The following is a 13,335-nucleotide window of genomic DNA, read 5'->3' as shown; positions in this document are numbered from 1 at the left end:
TATTTATGGCCCTGAATCTGTAGTTTACAGAAACACCCCATATGTGTTCGTAAACCGCTGTACGGGCACACGGTAGGGCGCAGAAGGAAAGGAATGCCATACGGTTTTTGGAAGGCAGATTTTGCTGGACTGTTTTTTTTGACACCATGTCCCATTTGAAGCCCCCCTGATGCACCCCCAGAGTAGAAACTCCAAAAAAGTGACCCCATTTTAGAAAGTACGGAATAAGGTGGCAGCTTTGTTGGTACTAGTTTAGGGTACATATGATTTTTGGTTGCTCTATATTACACTTTTTGTGCGGCAAGGTAACAAGAAATAGCTTTTTTGGCACGTTTTTTTTTTTTGTTATTTACAACATTCATCTGACAGGTTAGATCATGTGATAATTTTATAGAGCAGGTTGTCGCGGACGCGGCGATACCTAATATGTATACAATTTTTTTTATTTATGTAAGTTTTATACAATAACTTCATTTTTAAAACCAAAAAAAGTTTTAGTGTCTCCATAGTCTAAGAGCCATAGTTTTTTCAGTTTTTGGGCGATTATCTTGAGTAGGGTCTCATTTTTTGTGGGATGAGATGACGGTTTGATTGGCACTTTGGGGTGCATATGACTTTTTGATCGCTTGTTATTACACTTTTTGTGACGTAAGATGACAAAAAATGGCTTTTTTTACACCGTTTTTATTTTTTATTTTTTACGGTGGTCACCTGAGGGGTTAGATCATGTGATATTTTTATAGAGCCGGTCGATACGGACGCGGCGATACCTAATATGTATACTTTATTTTTATTTATGTAAGTTTTACACAATGATTTCATTTTTGAAACAAAAAAAAATCATGTTTTAGTGTTTCTTTAGTCTGAGAGCCATAGTTTTTTCAGTTTTTGGGCGATTATCTTGGGTAGGGTATGATTTTTGCGGGATGAGATGACGGTTGGATTGGTACTATTTTGGCGTACATGTGACTTTTTTGATCACTTTTATTACCTTTTTTGGGAAGTAAGGTGGGCAAAATTTCAATTTTCTCATAGTTTTTATTTTTTTATTTTTATGGTGTTCACCGTGCAGGGAAAGTAACATGACCGTTTTATAGATCAGGTCGTTACGGACGCGGCGATACCTAATATGTGTAGTGTATTTTATTTTTTTAATTTTTATTCAGTGATGAATGTTTTTTTTTTTTATCTTAACTTTTTTCACTTTTTTTTTACCCAGACCCACTTGGTTCTGGAAGATCCAGTGGGTCTGATGTCTGTATAATACAGTACAGTACAATATATATTGTTCTGTACTGTATTTTACTTACACTGAACAGATCTATGCTTTTAGCACAGATCTGTTCAGCACCATGGACAGCAGGACGCCTGAGCAGGCGTCCTGTTGCCATGGGAACCTTCCCCGTCTGCTCAGAACTTCGCAGACGGGGAAGGGTAAGCACAGGGCTGAGGGGGGCTGTCGGGGGGCTCTCTCCCTCTCCATCGGGGGGCTGCAAAGGCACAGCAGCCCCCCGATGGAGAGGGAGGGAGCTCCCTGACCGAAGACAGTTAACTTTTTCCATACAGCGGTCCGTACGGACCGCGGTATGGAAAGGGTTAAACGGCTGACATCTGCACAGATGTCAGCCGTTTATACCAGGGTGCCAGCAATGTGCTGGCACCCTGGTATAACCACTAGAGGCCAACGATTATTCATGGGGAGGCGGGCGGGGGATCGCGATCCCGCCTGCCGCACCGCCCGCCTCCCGCAACGCCCCCACCGCATGCGACACCCCCCCCCGCACCACCCGCCGGCATCAAATCATGCAGGGGTGCAGGGGGGGGTGAAAAATATTGATTATAGGCACTCAAAAGTTTCTGATCTCCGCGGTCAGGGACCGCGGGGATCAGAAACTGCAAAAAGCGCAGCAAACCGCAGGTCTGAATTGACCTGCGGTTTGCTGCGATCGCCGACACGGGGGGGTCACATGACCCCCCCTGGCGTTGTCACAGGATGCCGGCTGAAGGATTTCAGCCGAAATCCCGTTCTGATTAACCCCTGGGGCGCCGGAATACTGATTTCAAGTTAGGACGTACCGGTACGCCCTGAGTCCTTAAGGACTCGGGAAATAGGGCGTACCGATACGCCCTGCGTCCTTAAGGGGTTAATCACATCATCACTGCCACCTTCTCCTACATCACTTTCCAATGTCCCTTGCACCAAATTATTTAAAGGGAATCCTAATTTGTCACCTAATCTGAGCCTTTTAGACCGCTCAGATCAGGTTATAGACTCATTTGCCCACATTGCAATTGTACCTTTATTTGTGCTGTCCCTTGCCGAAATCGTCCAAAAAAGACTTTTAAAACTTATGCTAATGAGGTTCGGCAAGTGCCCAGGGGCGGCGTTACTGCAGCAAGTGCACAGAAAACCACACCTATTTCACCCCTCTGGCCTGCCCTCCTTTCCTATTATTACCTCCTCCTCTCCTTCACAAATCTCGCTCCTGCGCCAATCCACACTTGTCCTGCACCTGCGCACTGCTGTGCCCATTATGGGCAGTGGAACAGGAAGTAACCAGCCGCTGCAGAGGACTGCAGTGAAGCCAAAGAAGGGGCAGGTCGGCGCAGCAGCGTCTTTCCTCTAGCAGGCGCGAGATTTGTGAGGGACAGAAGGAGGTAATAATAGGAAAGGAGGGTGGGCCGGAGGGGTGAAATAGGTGTGGTTTTCTGGGCACATTGCCGAGGGGCCTGGGCACTTGCTGCAGTAACGCTGCCCCTGGGCACTTGCCGAACCTCATTAACATACGTTTTAAAAGTCTTTTTTGGAAGATCAATGCGAGGGACAGCACAAATAAAGGTACCATTGTAATGAGGGCACAGGAGTCTATAACCTGATCTGGGCGGTCTAAAAGGTTTAGATTAGGTGACACTCCCTTTAAGGAAAAATGTGCTTTCAATCTTATCTTGCGGAACCATTGTTGGAGATCTATGTCCATTTGTAATGTGTCGAACTTATTCACAGGGCTAAATGAAAGACCTTTCTCCAGCGTCCGTGTCATCACACTGTCAAGACACTTTGAGGATAAGTTAATACTTAGTGAAGGTTGCCTACCTGAGACCGTGTCAGTACCGGCTGTGGAGGTTGGCGCATCTCCGGACCTCCGATGCTTTTGGTCTGTTTTTTTAGGCTCCATTTTTATGTCCGGACACAAAACCGCAGCTTGCAGAATGCATGAGGACTAAATAGAAATGTTTTTCTTCCGGTATTGAGATCCTCTGCTGGATCTCAATACCGAAAAACAACAATGCAAGTGTGAAATTAGTCTTGTCTAGCTTTTTGGGAAGCAGGATGAAGAAAAGGCAGCAACTCTGCCATTGCTTTTTAAGTTTAGTTATTGCGGCATAAACTGTGCGGCCAAAATTACATTGTGTTTATTCTGCTAGTCAGTACGATTACAGAGATACCAATTTTATATAGTGTTTTTTTTTTTACGTTTTACCACTTTTCCTCAAAGCATTTTTTAAAACAAATCCTATTTTTGCATCTCCGTTTTATGAAAGCCATTTTTTTTTTATTTTTCTGGCGATGGTCTTGTATGAGGGATTGTTCTTTTTAGAATAAGGTGATGCGTCATTTGTACTTTTTTGGGGTGCATACAAGTATTTTGATCACTCGATATTGCACTTTGTTAGGCGAGGTGACCAAAAAATGGCTGTTCTAGCACCATTTTTATTTTCTTGTTTTTATTTTTTGTTTTTTAAGCAGTTCACATTATGGGAGATATAATGTGATATTTTTTATAAAGCAGGTAGTTATGGACATGGTGATACCCTAATAATGTGATGGCTAACCTCTGGCACTCCAGCTGTGGTAAAACTACAGCTCCCAAGATGCACACTTGCTTGGCTGTTCTCAGAACTCCATAGAAATGAGCAGAGCATGCAGGGAGTCGAAGTTTCAACACAGCTGGAGTGCCAGAGGTTAGCCATCACTGCCCTAATATGTGTATTGTAAATATTTTTAAATTAAAAATGGTCTGATGAGGGGAAACTTTTTTTATTTTTTTTAGTTTTATAAAAAACTGGTTTTTTTCCACTTTCTCCACCCCTTTTGGGGGTACTATCTCTCCTTGGGGAGAGCGCCCTAATCGGCATTAGGAGCCTTATAGGCCATACATGCTCTTTTGGTATTCTGGGGTTAAAGGAATGCAAATGAGCTCCTAACGAGCTCTGCCTCTAATGCCACCAGATGTAACAGCAAAAAGAAACAGTGACTATTCGCTACTGATTCTGTTGAATCTCTCTGCAGCGGTCGATACCGTAGACCATAAACTCCTCCTCACCATGCTCCACTCAATTGGCCTTAAGGACACTGCCCTCTCTTGGTTCTCTTCCGATCTCTCTGGCCGTGTATCATTCGCTGTCTCTTCCTCTTCCTGTTGGAGTTCCTCAGGGCTCAGTACTAGGTCCTCTACTCTTCTCCCTCTATACAGCCTCCATCGGACAGACTTTGGCTTTCGATACCATCTCTATGCTGACGACACCCAACTGTACACTTCATCCCCTGACATCACCCCTGCTTTACTCCAAAACACCAGTAATTGTCTGGCAGCTGTATCTAACATCATGTCCTCTCTGTATCTAAAACTGAACCTCTCAAAAACTTAACTTCTTGTCTTTCCCCCATCTACTAACTCACCTAAACTTGATATTTCAATTTCGGTTTGCAGCACTATCATAACTCCTGTGCAACATGCCCGCTGTCTTGGGGCCACATTTTTTAATTATTTTTAAACTCGTTTTATTAGGAGTAAACAGCACAAGTATGGTTTAGATAAAGCATGATGTTTGCCCACACAGGGGCCTTAAAGAATATCACAGTTACATGGAATTTAGTACATATTAAGCATCAATGTAACAGATCAATTAAGGTGAGGTTACAATAAAATTACGGAGGTAAAAGGGACAGCATATCAGGCACACTGCTACGAACAGAAAGAGCTAACTAAAGGACAATTGGGTTGTCCATAGAGACTGCGTGATTTACTAGAGAAATCCATTGCCCTAGTGTAGGACGTCTATTCCCCATCCATCGTATAGCTATGGCCTTCCTGGTGAGAAACAAAGCCTCCCCCAGAAAGACCATGGTGGAGAGAACCTCTAACACTGATGTCCAGAATTGACGAATTATCTCACATTCCCAGATCATGTGCCAAAAATCTGCATTTTCATTCTCGCACCTGTGACACCTGTTATGGGTGAGATGTCCCATTTTGTGTAGCCTGGAGGAAGTGAGGTAGCTGCGGTGCAGTATGAATAGTTGAACCAGCTTATTATTAATGGAAGGTGATACCTTCGTTGGGACTGATAGAGCCTCACACCAATCCTCAGAAGATAAAGAAGGAATAGCCAGCCTCCACCTATTCTCAACCGTCAATGGGGACACATTCATGCGATAGTTGAGCAAGTGTGTACAGCGCAGAAATAATGCCCTTCGGCCTTTAAGACCTTAACACTCCAATGATGGGATAGTTAGATATGCCTCTCCTCGCACCCTGGAACTGAGCCTGCAGTGCATGTCTTAATTGAAGATACCTATAGAATAGCGTGCAAGGTACCTCAAATTTCTCTTGGATTTGTGTAAAGGAGTGCAGCTGACCCCCCCCCTCATACACGTCTCCCAGGGTCAGAACTCCGTGGCGTCTCCAGTCAGCAACCCCCTCCAACAATGCCAAGTGGGGAAACAGAGTTATCCCAAATGGGGACTGCATCAGGTCGATCTGTATATGTATTAAGCTTAGAGGCCTTCCAAGCTTGATGTGCCAGTCTGTGTAGTGGCAGAAGGCGTGTGCATGAAGAACTGGAGCCCTCCAAAACAGGCCCCAGCGTGTTAATTCGTAAATGATCATGCAGATAAAACTCAGCATTGGGCAGTGGGGCATTTACAATCCGGTGCTTCAAGAACCGCATTTGACTAGCTATAAAGTAAAGGAAGAAATCCGGAAGGGAGGCTCCTCCCTGCATCTTTGATCTCTGTAGCACCGAGAGTGAGAGTTTCCTTCTAGCCTTGCCCCAAACAAAGGAGGCGATCAGGGCATGAATGCGATAAAAAAAAAAAAACGGGGTACCGGAGTGCAGGCATGTGACAGAAGGTATAGACCTTTGGGTAATAACACCATTTTCACTAAATTCAGTCTTCCCATGATGGACAATGGGAGGGCTCCCCAGGTTTTGATCTTCTCCTGAAATACGGATTCTAGGGACTCAATATTCAGTGTGTAAGACAAATGTGGTTCTTTCGTAATTATTACCCCTAGGTATTTGAAATGGTCAACCACTGGCAGGTTATGGTGATGCGAAGGCCAGTCATGAGACTAGAGAGGCATAATGGCTGACTTGGCCCAGTTTATGTGTAGCCCAGAATAGTGACTGAACTGTTCAATAATAGATATCGCTCTAGGCAGAGTCACCTCTGGGTCAGACATAAAGAGTATTAGGTCATCCACATATAATCCTATTCTGTCCTCCATGTTGATACCCGCAGATACCTGGTCCTGCCTAAAGTCTAAGGGCCAGATGTTCTATTGCTACCGCAAATAGTAAAGGCGACAGAGGACAACCCTGCCTTGTGCTTCTGTGGAGGGGGAATGTGTCAAAGTAGTTGCCATTGAGTTGAATATTGGCTGTGGGGCTCTTGTACAATATCTCTATCCATTTAATGAACCTGGGGCCAAAGCCAAAGCTCCTAAGCACGTTCAATAAGAACGGCCACATTAATGAGTCGAAGGCCTTGGCCGTGTCCAAAGAAGCCATAGCCCACCGTGCCTTCTCTGATACCCCAATCTGTGCAATTACCTGTGCCCTCCGTATATTATCGGAGGTGGATCTGCCTGGGATGAAGCCGGACTGGTCTGTGTGGACTACTGACGTGATCACTTTATTTAAAGGGTTTCTATCACTTCATTTCACATAATTAGCTGTCAGACACTAGCGATCCGCTAGTGTCTGCTCTGCCAAACCATCCTAATGTAATTGCTTTTGGGGCAGCCGTTTTGCTAAAAAAAGAACTTTTATTAATATGCTAATGAGCCTCTAGGTGCTATGGGGGCGTCATTAGCACCTAGAGGCTCCGTCTACCTTCACAAACTGCCGCCGCCCAGCGCGTCCCTCCAGCCCGCCCATCTCCTCCTGAATGCGATCCTCCCTGTGAGCGCCTGTATTCGGCGCATGCGCAGTGAATGTCTGACCGCTTCCCTGCTCAGACATCTCCACTGCGCCTGTTCCTCGGAGCACTATGACGTCATCGCGCAGGCACCTAGAGGTAGACGGAGCCTCTAGGTGCTAATGATGCCCCCATAGCACCTAGAAGCTCATTAGCATATTAATAAAAGTTCTTTTTTTAGCAAAACGGCTGCCCCAAAAGCAATTAAATTAGGATGGTTTGGCAGAGCAGACACTAGCGGATCGCTTGTGTCTGACAGCTAATTATGTGAAACGAAGTGATAGAAACCCTTTAAGCGATTAGCCAAAATTCTGGTCAGGATTTTATAATCCAAGTTCAGAAGAGAAATTGGACGATAAAAGCCACAATCCAACGGGTTCTTGTCAGGCTTCAGAATCACCACTATTGTGGCATTATACATAGAGTCCGACAAGGATCCGCGAGAACGCGCGGCATTGTACAAGTTCAACAGCTGTGATCCCAGAACATCTACATATTTAGAATAGACCTCAATCGGGATGCCATCCGGGCCTGGCGCTTTCCCTACCGGGAGATCACTGATCGCTCGTGTAATCTCCTCCAGAGTGACATCCTCCTCCATTAGACCTCTGTCTAGGTCTCCTAGCCGAGGATGAGACACCTCTCGGAGATATGCCTCCAGATCTTGCTCAGTATATGTTGCAGCTGACCTATACAAATCTTGATAAAAGTTACGGAAACACGTCAGAATGCCATCTACCGACTCAGCCACGTGCCCATAGCATCACGTATGCGGAGTACTGGGGGGGACATAGTGTTGCTACGCACAATATGTGCAAGCAACTTGCCAGCCTTATTACCCGTCTCAAACGCCTGTTGTTTAAGGAAGAAGAGTTTGCGTTTACTCTTCTCTTCCAAATGCATCATATACAATCTCCTAGAGAGCCATCCTAACCTATTCTCCTCGGAGGGAGGGATCCTCCGTAAAAGCCTTTTCGGCTTCCTTGCATCTAGCATATAGGTCGTTTTCTTTGCGCTGCGAGTCCTTCTTAACATAAGAGATGGACGATTTAAGACATCCCCTAAGATAGGCCTTCATAGTTTCCCAGAGCAACAGGGCGTCTGTCGAATCGCCCTGAACCCCCAAGAACATCCTCAGCTGATCTGGGACCCAATCATTCAGGCCGAAGAGGGACAACCAGAAAGGATGAATACGCATCTTGCAACCCGAGCTGGCAGGATCAGATAGAGCGAGCACCACAAGCAGCGGGGCATGATCCGATAGTCCCTGAGGTCCATAACTTATCTCCACCAGATCAGTATATACCGGGGCATTCCCAAACATATAGTCTATTCTAGACAGGACACCTCTAGCCAGGGTGAAGCAAGAGTACTCACGCTTGCGGGTTTCTGGCCCTCCACATGTCAATCCATCCCATCTCCAGGGAGACCCTAGAAAGAACGCTGCCATCGGGACTAGATCTATTCCCACTACCTCCAGTGCGAAACCTGTCCATATCCTCATTCATGACCTGGTTAAAGTCCCCCATACAGAGTAGGCGAGCATTGGGAAACTGAGCCACAAAGCCAGTCACCGCCTGCAGGAGGGAAAGGGAGGCAGGGGGAGGATTATACACATTAATGATTACAAATGGGGCGCAGTTGATGTACACATACAGGAAGATATATTGTCCCTCTGGATACACAACAGAGTGACTGACCTCCCACCTAAGACTCCTGTGGACCAACAAAGCAACCCCCCTGGAGTGAGAGCTACCGTAAGCATTGATGGTGTTGAACCCAGGGTTTTCTGAGCTTGTTACCCGTTACTGGAGTCAGATGGGTTTCCTGGAGGCCTATAATGTGCGGATTAAGGGAATGTATATGAGAGAACACAGTGATTCGATTCTTAGGATCACCTAGGCCCCGCACATTCCAAGACAGGACCCTCATGGAGGCCATGTGTGCACTAACCGAAATTCAGCAGACAGAGGGCTCAGTCAAGGTGCATATATTGAGCACCCGGGACTGCAATCCCTACTCTCCATCGCCCCCCATGTAATCAGTGTGAAGTGGTGTAACCATACTTGAGTTAAGTAAACTTGAGCAGTTTCGAACATAATCCAAAGAGCGATAACGATAAAAAACGATATGAACATAAAATCGTCAGTACCAAATCCGACTAACATAGTGGCTAATAACTCGGGGACCTGCATAGCGTATTCAGGTGTAATAACTATGCAGGTAGTGCTCCTACCCTCTATAACAGTGTAATGTTATACTGCCAACGGTAATGGATAACTGTATATCTCACATGCATGTGAGCAGCAAGTCTCAGCAAAACTGATGTGACAATAGTGGCAAGCTCGAGAGGCCATCAGCCACGTCTTGGTAAGAGATATACTTGCAGGAGATGCTCAGTTGCCGCCTCAGCGCGGTCCGGGACGTCCTGGCTTCCTGGCAACCCAGTCCTCAGCCTCTCTAGGATCGGTGAAGAAGACGGTTTTGTCTCCGTCGATAACTCGGAGCCGCGCTGCGTACGCCATGGAGTATTGAAGGTTTAACTCACGGAGGCGACGCTTGACCGATACGAATGTGGCTCTCCTCTTCTGAAGGTCGGCGGAGAAGTCCGGGAACAATGAGACGCGTGCGTTGTCATGTCTGACTTCCTGCTTGTTCCTGGCCTGGCTGAGGATGAGATCCCTGTCCTTCCAGTTCAGCAGACGTGCCAGGAGAGGTCTAGGGGGGCCCCGGGCGGGGAAGGTCTGGCGGGAACTCGATGCGCTCTCTCCACAGCATAGGCAGTAGAAAATAGTGCATCAGGAAACTGCTCTTTGAACCATGATTCCAAGAAGGTGGCGGGATCCCGGCCCTTTGCTTTTTCCGGGAGACCCAGGATTCTGACGATGTTACGTCGGGCCCTGTTTTCCAAATCATCGCATTTTTGCTGCCACTGACCAACGGAGCGCTCCAGCTCCTGTACTTTAACCGCCATAGGTCTGGTCAAGTCCTCCAGGGCAGACACTCTATCCTCTGTGTGCTTGACCCGGTCTCTCAGCTGTTGGACGTCTCAGCAGGCCCAAATCCACACGCACCTCCTCTATCTTCCTAGTTAGTGAGGTCTGGCAAGAGGAGATAGCCGACAGGAGCTGCTCGTAGGCAGCCTTCAGGGTGAATTCTGGTTCAGTGGCATCCCCCGATTCCACTTGTTGGGCAGCTTGGCTGCGGGTAATAGCAGCGTGGGATGGAATAGCTGCCGCGGCGCCATGTTGGGACTCTGTACGCGCAAACTCCTTAAGCCTCTCAGCTGCAGCCTGCGCTTTGTTGGGACCCATGGTCGGCGTGCGGGGTCTTCTTACGCCTGCACACCGTCCACTCAGTTGTGGGGTTCGACAGTTTGTCAGGATGATGCAGGATAGACGAGGGGTATCGGAGCTGCACTCAAACGCGTGCTCTCATGCCGGCTGCTGGCCACACCCCCCTTGGGACCACATTTGACTCTGATCTTTCCTTTGTTCCCCATATTCAATTACTTACACTCGCTTGTCGTCTGCACCTCAAGAATATCTCCAGAATCCGCCCTTTTCTCATGGTGGAAACGGCAAAACTCTTGTTGTTGTCTTGATCCATTCTCGTCTTAACTACTGCAACGCATTACTGATCAGTCTCCCTCTCACTAAACTCTCCCCCCTTCAGTCTGTTCTAAATGCTGCAGCCAGGCTCATCTATCCATCCAACCGCTACACTGATGCCACTAGTCTGTGCCAGTCACTTCACTGGTTGCCCATCCACCACAGAATACAGGTCAAACTTTCACCCTCACCCACAAAGCTCTGAACAACGCCGCACCTCCATATATCTCCTCCCTCATCTCCATCTACCACCCTACTCGTACTCACCGTTCTGTTAGCGACCTAAGATTAATAACCTCCATAATTCATACCTCTCACTACCGTCTTCAAGACGTTTCTCGAGCTTCACCTACTCTTTGGAATACTCTGCCCCAGAATACTAGGTCAATCCACAACTTCTCCACCTTCAAACATGCCTTAAAAACACATCTTTTCAGGCAGGCTTATCAAGCTACCTAAAATGATTTTTCCCAGACTAAACCTTCCCCCACCAACTCCTCTGGCCTAAACTAGATCCTCTAGTAGTCCCAAACCCGAAGCAGATCGGCCGGCACCACTCCTGTCTGTTCAATAATGGCTCAAATCCTACTTATCACAATCGACTACCTTATGTGTTACCCCCAATTCCTCATAGATTGTAGGCTCTTGCGAGCAGGGCCCTGACTCCTAGTGTTTCAGTTGCATATTATCCAGTTATTTTTGTTTTGTATATGAACCCTATGAACTTGTAAAAGCGCTGCGGAATATGGTGCCGCTATATAAATAAATGTTGTTGTTGTTGTTAATAATAATTTATTATTATTATTATTATTATTATTATTATTATTTAAGGCAGCTATCCTATAACTCCATGTTCGACCCTTTAATCCCTTCAGGACATTTTTCACATTCGGGCCTCCTTCACACAAACGTGCTGCGGCCCGCAATTTTTTTTGGGATCAAATCATTTTTATTGATTTTATATCAATTTAAAGTAAACATTACAATACAATATAAGACCCCTCCCGCAATCCCACCCTCTCCCTCCCAACCCAATCTTGCAGCCATTATAATGAACAGTATAAATCAGAATTCAAGAGTCCATTTTTACGTCTTCTTATTGTTCACAAAACGTCCATGAAAGCAGAAGCATGTCCTCCACTGGGCTCCCCAAACCTTGTCGTCATGGCATAAATTACCCTCTCATGCACACGTTGCAGCCATCCAGAGCAGTATTATACAGTATATTGATATTATTAAGCTCCCAAATTTCGGAATCTTACTTTCGCATTATACTCAGGACACTAAACTAAGATATCATAATGGTTTATCCACATAGACCATATTTTATCAATTTTTTTTATTGTTCCCTCTTTTCTGATATACATAGCTTTCTAGTTTAATTAAGATGTGTAGTTTATTTATCAGTTGTGATAAGAGTGGGGGATCAGGTGCAATCCAGTGGAAAGCTATCAACTTCCTGGCTTGCTATAGGATTCTCAGGACAGCCAGCTTCAATTCGCTAGCTATGGGGATGTCTCCTACATGACCTAATACGTACACTAATGGGGACAAGTCAATCTGTACTTGAAACACAGTATTAATTCCCGGACATCCATCCAATAGCGTCTAAGTCTCGGACAATTCCACATCATGTGAACTAAGTCTGCATTATGAGCTCCACAACGTGGACATGTATCATCCGATCGATACCCCATTTTAAACAGCAATACCGGCGTTCTATACACCCTATGTAATAGAAATAGTTGAGAGACTCTATGAGCCTCGCTCACTGCCACGTTTGGAAAGTTTTCAACTACATCTTCCCATTGCTCCTCTGATAGATCAGTAATATCTCGCCTCCATTTCTCATATAACTTCAATGGTTGAGATTTGTGGATCGCTTCCATAAGGCTCAAATAGTGAAGCGTAATAACCCCCTTCGTGGTCCCTCTAGAAGATGTAAGATCTATCATAAGATGTTTTCCAGCAGGTATTATTTCCTCCTGCTTTTCCTGTGCCTGTATAGCATGTCTGACTTGTAGGTAAACATAGAAAAGAGTTAGGTAACTCATTCCTGCTGTAGCGTAGCAAAGCTCTTAAGGGACTTTTCTGTATATAACTTATACATTCGGTCAAGACCATATCTTTCCCAGGCCTTGGCATTCGGAACCTTATCTATTTCTTTATAGATATAATTTGGCCATATTGGGGTAAAACTCGTGTATCCACGAATTCCCGATATATTCCTAGCTTTCCACCAAACTTTATGAATAACACGAAGTAGGCCATACTGTCCTCCCATTTTATAAAAAGTAACATCCTCCAGAGCTGCCATTATACATCTACCGCCAATAAGGTGCTGCACAATTCTTCTGACTGTGTCAACAGTATCACTCTCACCCGAACCTCTAATATGCTGTAATTGAGCTGCTAAGTAATACACCCAAGGATCCGGAACGCCCAAGCCTCCCTGGGTCTTAGATCTACATAAAGTAGCAAGCTTTATGCGTGGTATCCCTTTCTTCCAAATAAGGTCAC

The 13,335-nt window shown here is 45.8% G+C and overlaps 1 protein-coding gene across 1 annotated transcript in view; it reads left to right on the top strand.

The window, feature by feature from the left end:
• Positions 1-13,335, top strand: part of CALCRL (calcitonin receptor like receptor) — a 496,395-nt gene that overhangs the window by 57,280 nt on the left and 425,780 nt on the right. The window lies entirely within an intron of this gene.

The sequence above is a fragment of the Bufo bufo genome, chromosome 7 (genome assembly GCF_905171765.1).
Source record: "Bufo bufo chromosome 7, aBufBuf1.1, whole genome shotgun sequence".
NCBI lineage: Eukaryota > Metazoa > Chordata > Amphibia > Anura > Bufonidae > Bufo > Bufo bufo.
The sequence above is the reverse complement of the archived record's forward strand: the minus strand, read 5'-3'. Positions and strand labels throughout refer to the sequence as shown.